Below are 14,909 nucleotides of genomic sequence, written 5' to 3'. Positions count from 1 at the left end.
GCTGGGGTGGGGCCCTCTGACCCCCGACACCATCCTCAGCCTCCGCATGCTGTCTACTGCCTCTGGGCACCCCCCCAAAGGGCCTGACCCTGAGGGGCTCCTGGTCCAGGTCAGCCTGCCCTCGTGACTGACCCTCCCCAGCCCCCACCTAGCCCCATGTTCTCTTATTACTGAGTCCCCACCCAATCCCCGAATCAGGGAACCCACGGTGGGAATGTGGGAGTGGCCGGGGCTGATCCTGCTACTGAGAAGGGGGGTGATCAGGGACCCCTCCCACGCTCAGGCAGGAATCTTGCCTTGCAGCTCAGAGTTTCATGGTGTTTGGGACATACGAGACTCGCTGCTGGGGTTCAGTGAAGGAGGCTGACGCTTTGCAAGCACAGAACAAATTCGGGACAGTCGTGTGGTTGGGGGGGGGGGGGGTCTACGTGGAGCCCATTAGGAGGGCTTCCAGGGGGAAGTGGCCATGAGAAGGGGTTGATGTTCTGGGAAATAGAAATGTGGTGGACCGGGGCCCTCAAGCCCCTCCTTGGAAACCCAACGTCCCACCCCAGCTGTTTACAGGGAGGGGGTTTTCCTGCACTGCCCACCCCTGGGGTCCTACAGCAGAGCAGATGTGCTGAGAGCCGGTGCCAGAGCCCCAGGTCAGAGCCAGGAATGACAAACTGCGACAGTCCTCGGTGAGAAACGAGCAGGAGGGTCTGGAGGGCACTGGTCAGCCGGGCTGCAGGCGTCTCATCCAGGTGAACGGCTCGGCCGGAGGAGGCAGTGGGTGTGCCAGGCCAGGCCAGGAGGGCACCAAGCTGGGGTCCTCTGACCCCCGACGCCATCCTCAGCCTCCCCATGCTGTCTGCTGCCTCTGGGCACCGCCCCCAAAAGGTCTGACCCTGAGGGGCTCCTGGTCCAGATCAGCCTGCCCGCGTGACTGACCGTCCCCAGCCCCCATCTAGCCTCATGTTCTCTTGTCACTGAGTCCCCACCCAACCCCCGAATCAGGGAACCCACAGTGGGAATGTGGGAGTGGCCGAGGCTGCTCCTGCTACTGAGACCCCAGGGGACCGGCCAGCCCTGGCCTGCATCGATGGCTTCTCCTGCGTGTCCATCCCGTGACTCAGGATAAGCGAGTGGGGGCACTGTGGGGGCGCAGGGAACTGGGGGCATGTTTCGGCATCACTCTGACCACGCAGACCACACGAGAGCCTCGCGGGGCTCAAGGAGGAGTGGGCGGGCCAAGATTGGCCCCATCATGCCCCCCAGACCCGGGCGCAGATGCCCACCCAAACCCACTGCCCCCCAGACCTGCGTGCAGACGCCCACCCCCACCCTCTGCCCTCCAGACCTGGGTGCAGATGTACCCTGCTGCCCCCCAGACCCAGGTGTGGACACCCATCCCCACCACTGCCCTGCGTCAGTGATGCTCTCAGCTGCCCACCTGCATCTTTTGCCCTTTGGTCCTCTCTGGCGCCATCTACAGGTGTCTGCGGCCAGGCGCCCCATCCCCATTTAATTGAGTGAGTGCTATGTCGCAGCACCCTGCAGGACTTGGGCACAGCACGGAAGACGACCTGCGAAGGGAAGGGACAGACAAACCCACACTCACAGAACACGGAGAGCGTGGGCTTTGCGGCCCCCAGCGTTGGCGTTGGTGACATCAGGCTCCCACCTAGAGAGCTAGGAGACCAGCTTCATGTCACCTGCAATGCAGAGATGGTGTTCTCCTTCTCTGTGTGGGGGTCACTCATTCATTTATTCACACAGGACTTCATTCATTCACCTACTCAACCGTTGGAGTACTCAGTACAAAGCCCTGCCCTGAGTCCTAAAAGCTAACGCTGGACACGGCCAGGTCCCACCTCCTCACAGATGTGGAGGAAAAGAGAATGACCTGCTCATTGTGTTTTTTTTTCTTTTTGGGTCACACCTGGCAATGCACAGGGGTCACTCCTGGCTCTGCACTCAGGAATTACCCTTGGCGGTGCTCAGGGGACCATACGGGATGCTGGGAATCGAACCTGGGTCGGCCACGTGCAAGGCAAACGCCCTACCCGCTGTGCTATCGCTCCAGCCCCATGGACCTGCTCATTGTGAAGCTGTTGTGGGGTGCCTCTGGTGCTTTGGGGGGACTCTACCCTGGCACCAACACTGGGTTCTTTTTCTTAGGGGTGAGTTGGCTATCACCTGGCAGTGCTCAGGCAGTACTCCTGGTCCTGTGCTCAGTACTCCTGGTCCTTGGGCTGGTGTTGGGACCTAACCCAGATTGGCCACAGGCAAGGCCAGCTACCCTAAGCCCTGTCATACCTCTCCTGCCCCCAGTCCTGAAGGAAACCGAGGATGACCCATTTGGAACTGTCCTCTCTGGAAGGGTCAAGCCTGGTTGAGCGAGGTTAGATTCCAGCAGTCTGGGTGTGTGTCCTGCACACGGCCCCCAGGGCTCGATCCCTGGACCCACATACGATCGCTGAGCACTGCTGGGTGTAGCCCCAAAAACAAACCTAAAAAGGGCCTGGAGGGATCGTATAGCAGGAAGGGCACTTGTCTTGCATGCAGCCAATTCCCGGCACCCTGTATGCCCCCCCCCCCCAGAACTGCCAGGAGTGATTCCTGAGTGCAGAGCCAGCGGGAACCCCTGAGCATCGCTGGGTATGACCCCCAAAGAAAACGAAAACGAAAAAGTGAGGATGGGTGGAGGGATAGAAGGTCTCTGTGTGGCCTATTCAGAGGCCCATCAGGAACATCTAGGTGGAAGGAAATTGTTTTAGAAGGTCTTCCGTGCAAGTGGTGTTTAGGGGACATGGAGGTCACACTCACTGACAGCCTGGGAGCCGCCAGGATCACCCCCTGGTATTTTGGGGGATCCTGTGGTGCTGGGGAGGCACCTTCAAACCTAGGCCCTCTGTGTGCCAGGCCGGTGCTCCTGCCCTCTGGGCTGTGACCCCAAACCGGGGGCTGAAGGAGCGTCAGGAGCTCGTGTTCCCCCAAGAGTGCCATGGGAGGGAGCCCCCCTGGGCGCTGTCGGATCCGGGCCAAGCATCCGGGAATGTGGGTTTGAGCAGAGGTCCCTGTGTCAGAGCCGCCGTGCACGTGGGTCCGTGGGGAACCCTGCCCCATGCCCCGCCCCCCGGCCCCAACAGACAGTTCCTCATAGCCATCTGGGAGCCCAAGACCCCCGGAGCCTGGCGCAGGGGCAGAGCTGGTGCCCAGACGCCCACTGCTCAGTGCTCAGGGAGGGGCAGAGCAGGGTGAAAGCAGCCACAGATCGGCAATCTCGGAGGCTCCATGGAGGGGGTGTCTGCACCTCGGAATCCCCTGAGCCCCCCACCCCCACTGCCCGCCCAGGGGGGTGGGGGGTGTCTGGAACGCCTGCCCATTGCCCTGCCTGTGACCTGCAACCCCATGACCTTGAGAGGTGCCTTATCTGGGTGGGGGGGGGGACGTTCCCAGCCTCCTCTGAGCCTCCCCCGCAGCCCTTCTCCGTGTGGCCTGAGAACTGGGGTTCAGTGTGTCATGTGCTCAGGGCCCCTGGGAAAGTGCCCCTGGCAGGGCAGATCTCCTCCCCACTTTGGCTCAAACTTGTCCCTTTGCCTCAAACTTGTCTGAGAAGAGGAATCTCGTCGCCTGAGGTCCCTGCTGAAATCTCTGCTCTCACCGTCTCAGTTCTGCTTCCCGAGCTGCCCCTGTCCCTCCCCGACCTGGCTACCTTCTCGGCACTGTGGCACCGTGTCCAGCTGCCCCAGGTGCGGTGGGAGCAGAGGCAGAAGGGGAGGGTCTCAGGCTTCACTGCTAGGGCGCTTTGCTGTGTGTGACCGGGCCCCTTGGTGGCCCAGCACCCCTGGAGGCCGGGCTGGGGGTTGCTGGTCCTGGAAATGCAGCGAGAACTCACCTCTGTGGACAAGCGGCCTCAGACACAATCCCCCCGAGACGCGCCCCTCACCGCGGCTGTCTGAGCCGAGCTCCTGCTCATGAGCACTGGCCGTGAGCACCCCGGGGTCATGCCGCGACCCATCCTGGAAATGAGGGCCTGCAGCTGGGCAGCTGCAGTGGGTGTCAGGCCACTGCGCTGTCACCGACCAGGGGCCAAGCAGGACGCAGAGGCGGGTCCTCAGTGACCAGCCCGGCGCTCTGGGGTCCCACCAGCTTCCTGACTCTGGTCGCAGAGTTGGGGGGACTCGTGGCCTCCAGGTGCCCCCGAGTGATGGGAGGGTGAGCGAGAGGCGGCCTGCGCGGGCAGCGGCTGGCGGGGATGGTGGTTCCCACCCACCCCCGTCCCCCCTCCCCTGAGAAACGACGGCCACTTTCTTGTCCGCTGTGAGTCCCATCCTAGAGCTGCATTGTCACCGGCTGACTGGGGGCACAGGGGGTGGCCCCCCGCCCTAGTAGACACTTAGGTGCAGGCGGGGGTTGGGGGCAGGAGGAAGGAGAGAACTGGGCGACCTCCGGGTTCTTTCTGGAAGTTTGTACTTGGGAGGGACTTGGGGTCAGAATAGAATGGGGGTCAGGAAGGGCCCTGCTCCGCCGTGGGTCCCTGGGGCCCCTCTTGGGGAGAGGCTGTCCTTTGGCCCCCCCACACTGGCCAATGGTGCCAAGACGCGGTTCTGGAAGCAGGTACTTTCTCTTCCGGCCCCATGGGTCCCAGAGCTGGTGACAGGGAGGCATGGCACCTTCCACCGGGACCTGGACTTTGGGAGGTTGGACGAGGCAAGGATCCAACTCTGTCTTATTTTATTTTATTTTTTTTAGTTTATTTGTTTTGGGTCGTCTCTAAATCACATTACGATTTAGAGACGACTGTTACCGACTGGATTCCACAGGACATCAAAAGGACGCGTGGCCGCCCACCTACGAGATGGTCAGACTTCTTCATCAAAACCCTGAGCAAACAGTTTGAGGCTCTTCATGTTCCCGGAGCGAGCAGATGCCACTGGGCTACACTAGCCCGTGACAGGGACAAATGGAGGCGTTACTGGCGCTCTCTCGAGCAAATCGATGAATAACGGGATGACATGTGATACAAGTGATTCGTTTTGGAGCCGCACCCGGCTGTGCTCAGGGCTTCCTCCTGGCTCTGTGCTCAGGGATCACTCTTGGCGGGGCTCAGGGACCCTCTGGGGTGCGGGGGGCTGGGCCTGGGTTGGCCGCGTGCAGCAGCCCACCCGCCACCCTCCCTGCCCCGGCCTGCTGTCCTGCTGGCCTGTGCTGTCCTGCCGTTCAGTCCAACGCTGCCTTGCTGGGCACATCTTGCAAGGCTGACCAGGCCCGCGGGTCTGCAGGGAGAGGTCAACCAGATCAGAACACACTTCCCACTGGCTCACCGGGGCCGAGATGAGCAGAAGCTCTGGGCGCAGTGACCACCCGAGCCCAGGGTGCTGCTGTCCTGGGAACAGGCTTCACGTCTCCCGGGCACGTGCCCAGGCACGTCCTGAGTTGAAGGATCCTCCATGGGTGACGGGGGGTGGCCCAGTGAACGCACTGGAAAGTGTTTCCAGGGACATGCTGGAAACTGCCCAGCCCCAAACAGGCAGCTGATCCCCAAAGGGGCCAGGAATATATGGGCACAGCTCCGAGAGGCGAAGAACTGCCCCAGCCCCGGGGGGTCCCAGGGACCCCCACAGCTGGGGAGCTCAGAAACAGGGCCTCCTCCACATCTCAGAGACTGAGCACCCCAGTAACCCCTCCCCTGCTCCCTCATCCGCACCCCCACAGCTGGGGCGGAGGTGCTGGAGGAGATGGAGTCGGCCCCCCGCCCGCCCCTGCCTCACAAGCCCTGCCTGGGGTCCCAGGGACAGTCAGTCCTCACCCACCTGGGTGTCTTGGCTGAAAGTCAAAAACAGTCTTCGTGGAGGGGGCTGGGAGTGACCCTCTGCCACCCTCCCCCCTTATCTGATGGGTCTTCGGGTGCTAATTAACTGGGGAGGTGCCCACCGGGCAGAGGTGCCCTGCCTAACCTCTTCCTACTTAATATTCAGAACCTATTTCACCTCTTGTAGCAGAACTTCTCAAAAAGTCACATAATAAAGCACATTAAAATTCATCGGAAATGGTTTCCATAAAGACGATTATTATTATCTGGCAACGGCTCTAGGTGAGCACTTGGCTTACTAAGTACCAGCGCCGGGAGGGCAGGCGGGGGGGGGGGGGTGCTCAGCTCCTTCCCTGCAGCTCACGCCTCAAGACAGGGCCTGCAGGGGGCCGCCTATCCAGGACAAGGCACAGGAGCTGGGCTGGGCCCCCTCTGCCTGCTCGTCCCTCCCCACTCCACCCCTCACCACACTGGGAAAAGACTGGTCTCCGGAGCCAAAGGCTCGGACCCAGGACAGAGTGCAAACTCTTAGTTTGGGGGCGCCCAGCGCAAGAAGCTCTCCCAATCCCCGCCAGGGACTCACAACCCCACGTCCCCACGTTTCTGGTGGGACCTGGGCAGGACACAGGGACCCTCTTGAATTTCGGAGGATGTCAGTTGCTGGGGCTCTGCGGCAGCTCCTGACTCGATACCTCTGGGACCAGGGGGTACTGGGAACGGAGCTCAGAACTCCACATGCAGAGTCCATGTTCTGTTCCGTCGAGTTATCTGCATGCCCAGCCAGTCCCTCTAAAGCACGTAGTCCTTAGGAAGGTACAGTGGTTGGAAATAACCCCCCAGCATCCGTCGTTAGGCAGAGGGGCAGGGGAAGGCTGGAGGAGGGGCGTTTTGGTGGGGGAGGTCAGACCACATAGGTGCACCCATCTGTTTGGATTGGTTTGGGGCCACACCTGATGGTACTTAGGGTTTACACCTGGCGCTGAGCTCCGGGCTCACTGCTGGTGGACTCGACAAGTCATACAGGGGGTGCCTTGCACACGGCCGACCAAGGTTCCGTCCCCAGCATCCCATAGGGCCCTCCGAGCAATGCCACAAGTAAGTCCTGAGTGCAGAGCCAGGAGTAACCCCCGAGCATCACCAACTGTGACCCCAAAAGCCAAAAAAAAAAATCATACAGAGTGCCGAGGATCGAACCTGGGGTAGCTTCATGCAAGGTCCAAGCGGTAGAACTTTCTCCAGCCCCGGCACTGAGTTCCCTTTACACGGTGTCGGTGAGCTAACTTCAGGGGAACAAGTGGCACAAGCCTGCACCATCAGTCTGCTACCTGCCCTGCTTCTCTGTCTTTCAGTTTATAACGTAGTAAGGGCTCCATGCCGTCAGCATCCAGGATGGATTTATTCGCTGACCGGGGCTTTGTGTCGTGGTCCATTCATTCTCTTCAAGAAATTCACTGAACTTTAAACTGGTTACTGTGAACAGCGAACACACGTTTTGCCTCAACACAGAGTTTCCCCTCCGAGGCCTGTGTCCCGTCACGGTTATTATTCCAGCGGCCCCAGATTATTGCAACAAAGGCCTCTCCGTGATGGCGCAGACCGTGGCATGGTCGACTGCTCACGCATGCACGGCGGGTTCCGAGTGGGCACCGTGTCACCCAACGGGCACTTGTTTGCTTCTGCTAATGGAAAAATGAAAATCGGTGAATTCTGAATCCGTGTCGCTGAGGACGGTCCAGCAGGCACCAGGATGGGAGGGGGAGGCAGCACTGAGAACCTCGCCTGGATGCCCAGGACGTAGCACGGAGGGAGGGCGCGCCCCTGGCAAGCAGTTGAGCGGAATTGGATCCGTGGGCCCTGTGGGGGCCTCCTTGGGCACTGCCAGGAGTGATTCCTGAGCACAGCCAGTGTGACCCCCAAACAGAACAAAATAGAAGGAACTTGCCTGCTGGAGCCTAAGAGACAGTTCACAGAGGTTAAGGCATTTGTCAAACACGAAACCAGGACCCTGGTTCGAATCCCGGCACTGCACATGATCCCGCATTTGCCAACAGAGCCAGGTGTTCCTCCCCCCCCAAAACAAACAAAGCCACCCTGATATGCACCCCCCTGGGCTGCCTCCATCCTCTGCCTCTGTCCCCGAACTCTGTATGGTACATGGTCTCCATTCAGGGACCCTCGGCCTGGTTCTCTCCACTCGGGTGAGAAGCCAAGTCTGGGCTGGAATGAGTGCTGGAAGGGTCAGGAGGGAGCTGGCCATTGGGGGAGGGCCAGAGAGCCAGACCGCAGAGTAGACACGGGGCTTCCTGCTTTGCAGCCCCCTCCCCCACATGCTGCCCCCCAACTCTTTCCACAAAAAAGTGGGATCTCTTTCCAGCCCCTTGGGTCAGGGGTGGCCTTGACTCCCCCCGCCCAGTGGCATATGGCAGAAGGGGGCGTTGTCTGATGTCCCAGCCTAACCCAGGAGGGGCTCGGGCAGCTTCTGCGCCCTCAGCTCGGAAGCATCTGAGACGGCCCCTCCAGGGACCCCGAGACTGGGCCACGTGTCACCCACGGACCCACCAGCACCAAGAGGAAACAGCAGCCTCAGCCCTGGTGAGACCTGCTCAGAGCCCGGCCCCTCAGCGTGGCGCCATGGCACTGCCAGGCTCCCGGGGGTCCGGAATGTGCCCACTGCCCGTTCTGCCCACCCCCGGGCCCCGGAACCAATCTCGGCCAGTCCGTTTGTCCTCGCACGCCCCAACGTTTCCAGGGCGGCCACACTCTTGCTCTTTATTAGTTTAATATATGTTGAAACCTCCAAATAGACGCTGGGGCCCAGGTGGGGCAGATGAAATGTGACTAAGTTCTGGGGGGGATGATTGATAACGAGGAGGGACTGGAAAATCAATTGTGTTAATTCCTGGTCTGTCGCTGGGACTGAGAATTAATGAGAAAATCTGTCTAACTTAATGGTATTTACACATTATACAGAGTGTGATAAAATTGTCTGCGGGTGCCGCCTGGCATCCCAATTACGGAGCCCTCCGCAGACGCGGGGCCTCATCCGAGCGGGTCCCCCTGCGACCATACGGTCCTCCAGATGGGCCCGAGTCGCCTCCTGCATCCCAGGGGCGGCTCCTGGCACACGTGGGCACCCCGGGCATAGCCTGGTGGGGGTCTGTGGACAGGCACACGAGTGGTCTACTCGGACGTGGCCAGCCCGGAGTCCAGGCAGCAGGTGGACCCTAGCTGGGGGCTCAGTCGAATGCGTTGGCCTGATTGAGACCCCCAGGCCCTCCTCCGGACCCCCAGGGGCTTTATGTCCCCAGTTCTGCTCCTGCCTGTCCTGCCTGGCCACCGCCAGAGGTGCCTCATGGCAGAAGAATCTGCTTGGGGTCTGTGTCTTTACTCTTTTTTATTTATTTATTTATTTATTTTTCCTTTTGAGTCACACGTGGCGGTGCACAGGGGTTACTCCTGGCTCTGCACTCAGGAATTACCCCTGGCGGTGCTCAGGGGACCATATGGGATGCTGGGAATCGAACCCAGGTCGGCCGCGTGCAAGGCAAACACCCTACCTGATCTGCTATCACTCCAGCCCCTTTACTCTTTTTAAGTGCTCAAGACTGGGGCTTGCCCTGTAGCCTGCAGAGTCCCCTGCACCCCCCCCAGCACCCTATTCTGGCACTCACACCTTTGAGTGGTTTCTGTTGCAGTAAAGAGGGTTGGATCGGGGCCCACAGACGTAGCTCCGGAAGCCACACACAGACTCTGTCCTGGGGTCCCTCACTGGGGTTGGTGGGGGTGACACACCGCGGCCTCCTCAATGACCAGTGAGTGAGCCAACTTGAACGCTTGGGGGCCTCCAGCCCCGCGCAAGCCTGCAGATGACCCCACCCCAGGGGATTGCTTCAAGTCCCTGAGCTCAGGCGCTAAGTTGGGGGGTCAGGGTCAGCTCTGACACCACCAGGGCACCAAGCGCAGGCTGGGTCAGGGTCCCCTGCTCTGGGGTGGGAGCTGACGACTGAGCTGATCCCGCTTCTTCCCAGTTTCCCAGCCTGATTCTCCTCCTCCGGCGGTGTCCAGGGCATCCTGCGGTGCCAGGGGGTGGCCCTCAGGGCCTCCTGCCTGCCAGGCATTCACTCCTGTGTCACTGGAGCTGTCTCCCCCGCCCGTCCACACTGAGCCCCCTGCCCTTCCCGCCTTGAATACGACGTCTCCTCAGTGACTCAGACTGGGGGTGGGGGTAGAAATTGGGGTGTAGCCCTTCGTCCTCCCAGTCTGGAGACAGGCTGGTGTCTGTAGACCAGGCAGAGCCACAGCAGGAAGGTCTGCAGTGTGTGCGTGTGTGTGTGTGTGTGTGTGTGTGTGTGTGTGTGTGTGTGTGTGTAGGGGGGGTGGGGTTCCCTCATTAATCTTACCACAGACTTCCACAGACACCAGAATTTTAGCAGCCCCGCCCCGCCCAGATGACCTTCCCCGCAGGAGACAGCCACGCAGGGACCCAACGACTCTGGCTGGCTGGGAGCTGGGGGTGGGGGTGTCAGTGAGGGCCAGACCTTGACATCCCCAAAGGGTCCCCAAGTCCCGCCTGCAGGCCTGACCGTAGTGGGGCCCAAGAAATTCTCCTGTGGCTGGGGGGACGGGCCCCCGTCAAAGCAAGACGTCTTTAGTCCTGTTTCGCTGGACCCGCAAAATGGACAGTGTAGCCGGGAAGAGAGCCCAGTGAATGACCTGAGCCCATGTGATTTGCTTTCAGGAGGCCCCGGGTTCGAGCCCCAGCATCAGATGTTCTCCAGCATTGCTGGGAGCGACCCCTGAGTACAGAGCCAGGTGTGGCCACAAAAACAGAAAATGAAAAAGTGCCTGAAACTCAATCACGAGCAGCTCTGTCATTTTTTTTTCTTTCTGGGTCACATCCAGCGATGCTCAGGATTTCTTCCTGGCTCTGCACTCAGGAATTACCCCTGGCGGTGCTCAGGGAACCATATGGGATGCTGGGAATGGATGGAACCCTACGGGTTGGCTGCAGGCAAGGCAAACGCCCTACCCACTGGACTATCCCTCCAGCCCCTCGACTCTGTAATTTCATGGTGACTAAACAATTTTTTTTTAAGTAGTGGGTAGAGGTCAAACTGAGTCAACAAGTGGCCCTCCCTGACCTCAGCATCCCCCCACCCCCAGCTTCCTGTGGGCAAACAATAAGCAAGGCAGGACCCGTGCTTTGGGCCCCGGCCAAACTGGGAGTTCCACCACGTGGCAGAGGCCCACGGAGCAGTTCCATCCTGAGCAATAAGGAACCTGCTGGTGTTTCCAGACCCGAATGACTGCCTTGGCACTTTGGGGGCAGAGAAAAGGGAAATGAGCCCAAGGTCCAAGAAAGAGTCTCAGATTGTTTCAGAAATCAGAAATCAATCTGGCCTGATCTGCAAAATGAAGGAACTCAAGAGGGGCAGCGGGGGGTGGGGAGGGGGCGGGAGGGGGCGGAGGGCGGCCTGGAGAACATGGGAAACAGAGGCCAGCAAGACCCAGGAAGGGGCATGGCACCAACATGGAGCCCAGGGGGCCCTTGCCCAAGCCCTGACCCATGCTCAGCCGGCCCCTAAAGCTTGTGGCGTCCTTGTCCCCATGACCCTTTCCGAAGCTGCAATGTGGGCAGCTGTTTGAGAGGGGAGTGTGCCATGCTGGTCACCTCGCCCAGGCTGTGCCCCACTCCCCTTCTCTGTGTCCACAGAAGATCCGGCCCTGGAGCCCAGGGCAGCTGCGGACTGGACACTGCAGTGATGAGCCACTCGGTTTAGGGCCCTCTGAGCTCGTTCTTTTTTTTTTTTTTAATTTTTTTTGTTTTATAAAAAAAAAAAAGGCCCTCCCCGTTGATCATCGATTTGCTTGAGCGGGCCCAGTAACGTCTCCATTGGAGACTTTGTTGTTACTGTGTCTGGCATATCGAATACTCTCGGTAGCTTGCCGGGCTCTCCGAGAGGGGCGGAGGAATCGAACTCGGGTCGGCCATGTTGGCCGCGTGTAAGGCGAACGCCCTACCGCTGTGCTATCGCTCCAGCCCTTTGTTTTATAAGTTCTCAATATTTGATTACATTTACTATTCAGACACCAATACCACTGTTACATCTTCCCACCACCAAACTCGGGATGTTTCCATCCCAAGCCCCAAGCCCTGTCTGAGCTCATTCTTAGGGGCAGAGCTGAGCCTGGGGGGGTGGGCAGGGGAGAAGCACTGTCCCTTTTCCCTGGGGAAGCTGCACCACCCCATGTTGGGGATCAGGGTTCAGGGTGCTGCTGCTTCGTGCTGCAGGGAGGGTGGAACTGGCCAGGGCGGGCAGGATCTGGAGGTCACCTGTATTCTAAGAGGCCTCAGCGTGGCTTTGTCCCCTGAGTGGCCATGAAATGAAAATTCTCAGAGGCTATAGGCGCTGGCAGGCCAAAGGGTGGGGTCATTTTTGCTCTTATTTTCGAAGCTGGAAGTTGCGTTTGCTTTGGGACCATGCCCGGCAGCAGCTGACTCCTGGCTCTGCTCTCAGGGATCACTCCTAGTTGACTGGGAGCCGGGGATGGAACCTGGGTTAGCCACGTGCAAGGCGAGGGCTCACCCCCTGTACTGTCTCCCTGGTCCCTTTATTTTAGAAGTTGGTGATAGAATATCTGCAATAACAGATTCAGCAGTGAATCTCGGAAGACATCAGCTCACTGTAGATCTCTCTGGACCCCGTGCCGAGCCAGTGTCACCGGGGCTCCTCAGATGGAGGGGTGTCCCAGCTCCAGATGGACCCCTGCTGGCCACCAGGGTTCAGAAGAAAAACCCAGGTATGCGGGACCCCAATCATTAATTTATTTAGAATTCCAGGAGCGTGCGGCCGCTCTTGTGGCCACGTGACTTCTCATGATATTCATAATAGCACTGCACTGTCCTCCCGTTGTTCATCAATTTGCTCGAGCGGGCCCAATAACAACTCCATCATGAGACTTGTTGTTACTGTGTTTGGCATATCGAATACGTCACGGGTAGCTTGCCAGGCTCTGCCGTGCTGGCGAGATAAGCAATAGAAAATAAATTATCTAGAATCTGCCTGTAGCAGACAGACTTGAATGGTTGTGGGGAAATTCAAAATAATGGTGGTGGGAAGGTGTAATGGTGGTGAGATTGGTGTTGGAATAGTGAATGTAACCAATTAACGTGAACAACCTCATGAAAATAAAATCTAAAAGAAGAACATCTGCAATAAACCTGAGGTGTAAGTGGCTGGCTTGCAGCATTTAATATATTCATGTGGTCATGAAAATCCTCCATTCCTCTTCTCAGCATTTTTTTTGAGGGTTTGGGCCATACCCGGTCTTGCTCAGGGCATAATCCTGGTGGTACTCGGGGACCATTAGCAGTACCCATGACTGAACCCCAGTTGTCTCTCTAGCCCACACCACCCCAACTTCGCATGCTGTGTTTCTTTCCACTTTCTCTGTTCCAGGGTTTGGACCACACCTAATGGTGCTCAGGGGCTATTCCTGGGACTGCCCAGGGCTCACTCCTAGAGGTGTTTGGGAACCGTATGTGGTGCTGGATTTGGAACTGAAGTCAGTGCATGCAAAGCAAGTGCCTTATCTTCCAGACTCCCTCTCCAGCTCCTCTCTCCTTCCTTCCTTCCTTCCTTCCTTCCTTCCTTCCTTCCTTCCTTCCTTCCTTCCTTCCTCCCTCCCTTCTCCTTCCTTCCTTTCTCCCTCCCTCCTTTCCTTCCTCCCTCCCTCCCTCCCTCCTTCCTTCCTTTCTCCCTCCCTCCTTTCCTTCCTTCCTTACTTCCTCCCTCCCTCTTTTCCTTCCTTCCTATCTTCCTTACTTCCTTCCATCCTCCCTTCCTCCTTTCCTTCCTTCCTTACTTCCTCCCTCCCTCTTTTCCTTCCTTCCTATCTTCCTTACTTCCTTCCATCCTCCCTTCCTCCCTCCTTCCCCTCTCCCTCCCTTCCTCCCTCCCTCCCTCCCTTCCTTCCTCCCTCACTCCCTCCTTCCCTTCCTTTCTTCCTTCCTTCCTACCTCCCTCCCTCCCTCCTTTTCTTCTTTCCTTCCTTCCTTCCTTCCTTCCTTCCTCCCTCCCTCACCTCCTTCACTTCCTTACCGTGTTTTCTCCCTCCCTCCCTCCCTCCCTCCCTCCCTTCCTTCCTTCCTTCCTTCCTTCCTACCTCCATCCCTCCTTTTCTTCCTTCCTTCCTTCCTTCCTTCCTTCCTTCCTTCCTTCCTTCCTCCCTCCCTCCCTCCTTTCCTTCCTTCCTTCCTTCCTTCCTTCCTTCCTTCCTTCCTTCCTCCCTCCCTCCCTCCCTTACCTCCCTCACTTCCCTACCGTGTTTCCTCCCTCCTTCCCTCCTTCCCTCCCTTCCTTCCTTCCTTCCTTCCTCCCTCCCTCCCTCCCTCCCTCCCTCCCTCCCTCCCTTCCTTCCTTCCTTCCTCCCTTTTTCCCTTCCTTCCTTCCTGCCTTCCCTCCCTCCCTCCCTCCCTCCCTTCCTTCCTTCCTTCCTCCCTTTTTCCCTTCCTTCCTTCCTGCCTTCCCTCCTTCCTTTCTCCCCCCCCCTTTTGTTTTTGGACCACACTCAGCAGTGTTCAGTGTTCAGGGCTTACTCCTGGTTCTGTGCTCAGGAGCTTGGGGGACCATACGGGGTTCCAGAGTCTGAGCCCAGGTCTGCCACATGCAAGGCAAATGCCACCCCCCCGACTGCTGTTCTCTGCCTGCCTGTATCCCCTCCCTCTGTGCTGGCAGGGGCAGCGCGAGCCAGTGCATGCATGAGGGGACACACATGCATGCACACATGCATCCATGCATGGACGGGGGAAGGGTGCATGGGGGGGCGGGTGTGGCTGCACACACAGACGTTCCTCCCCAAGGGGCTTACCAAATGCTTCCTCCTTGCGGGTTGCCTCCAGGGCCCAGGCGACCTGCCGAGGGGGCGCGGTAAGAACCGCAGGGAAGAGAGTTTAGCAATCACATCCGAGCTCAGTAACTCATAAACCTTTCATTAGTTTTACATCACTGGCAGCTTAGGTCCTGAGAAGTAGATTTAGGCTGGAAGACAGATGTCTCCATAAATCCCCATCTCTGAAAATTAGGGGCGTGGAGGAACCTTTTATGGGATT

The sequence above is a fragment of the Sorex fumeus genome, unplaced genomic scaffold (assembly GCF_029834395.1).
Source record: "Sorex fumeus unplaced genomic scaffold, SorFum_2.1 ptg000011l, whole genome shotgun sequence".
NCBI lineage: Eukaryota > Metazoa > Chordata > Mammalia > Eulipotyphla > Soricidae > Sorex > Sorex fumeus.
Note: the sequence above shows the minus strand (reverse complement) of the source record.